This window comes from Trachypithecus francoisi, unplaced genomic scaffold (assembly GCF_009764315.1).
Source record: "Trachypithecus francoisi isolate TF-2019V2 unplaced genomic scaffold, Tfra_2.0 Contig01579, whole genome shotgun sequence".
Classification (NCBI taxonomy): Eukaryota; Metazoa; Chordata; class Mammalia; order Primates; family Cercopithecidae; genus Trachypithecus; species Trachypithecus francoisi.
The window spans coordinates 27613783-27614872 of NW_022681442.1; positions in this window are offsets into that span (position 1 = coordinate 27613783).

Here is a 1090-nt window from a genome sequence, read left to right on the forward strand (position 1 = left end):
ACACTTGCCCTGGAGTAGTTGGTTAGAGGACCCTGAATTCCATACTTACCAGCCATGTAGCTTTACAATAGTGTACATTTAAATTCAGGTCACAAAGCAAAAGTAAAAGGAAGCATTTTTTTACTCTCTACAAATTGCACAATAAATAATGTCTTTGAAGAGAAATCTCTTCTTTCTGCAGCCCCTGTGACATAGACACTCTTTGGGTAGCACTGACATGTATGAAGAGCAGTGTTTCAGATATCTGCTCTTGCATAACAAGCCACCCCAAAACGTGGTCATTTAAAATATCAGTGTTATATTGTGTCTCACACTCCTGGGCTCCTCTTTTTCAATCTCACCTGGGGTCACTTATACAGCTCTGGTCATCAACCTCCTGCCTAGAGCTGGAGGGTCCAAAATGGTCTAGTTACAGATCTGGCTGTTGGTGCTTGCTGTTTATTGAGGCACATCAGTAATCCTTCCTGTAAACTAAACGAGGCTTCTCACAGCAGAGAAAATCTCAGGATTTCAAGATGGTGAAGGTGGAAACTGCCAGGCCTCTTAAAACCCAGGTTCTGGAATTCACACAGCATCATTTTTGTCAGACATTTCTTCATTAGACAAAGCAAGTCACAAAGCAAGCCCAGATTCAAAGGATGGAAAATTAGATTCCATTTATTGATGGGAAGAGCAGCAAAGCCACACAGCAAAAGGATATGAACTAGAAAGGTGGGATTCACCGGGGGCCTTTCTAATGCTCTATCACAGGAAGCTCTACAGACGTCATTAATACCGCTCATCCCATTTCTACCCCCCATCCTTCAGCGAGTGAGAACCACCTGAGTACTTTTGGTCAAAGGAGGCTAACTTCCGAATTTTCTTACTTAAAAAAAAAGTAGTATTGACTCATGAGAGAAGTTTTAGAAATACTGTCAAGGCAAAGGAAAGAAAATAGCACCCACCTGCAATTCCGCAACCCCAAAACAATCATTTTTAGGATTTAGGTATATATCCATCTAGCCTTTGTTCTAAAATATTGATAATAAAATATAGACTATATGTTATTATATACCTTCCAGGCACTATACTGTGTGCTTCACATGGATTA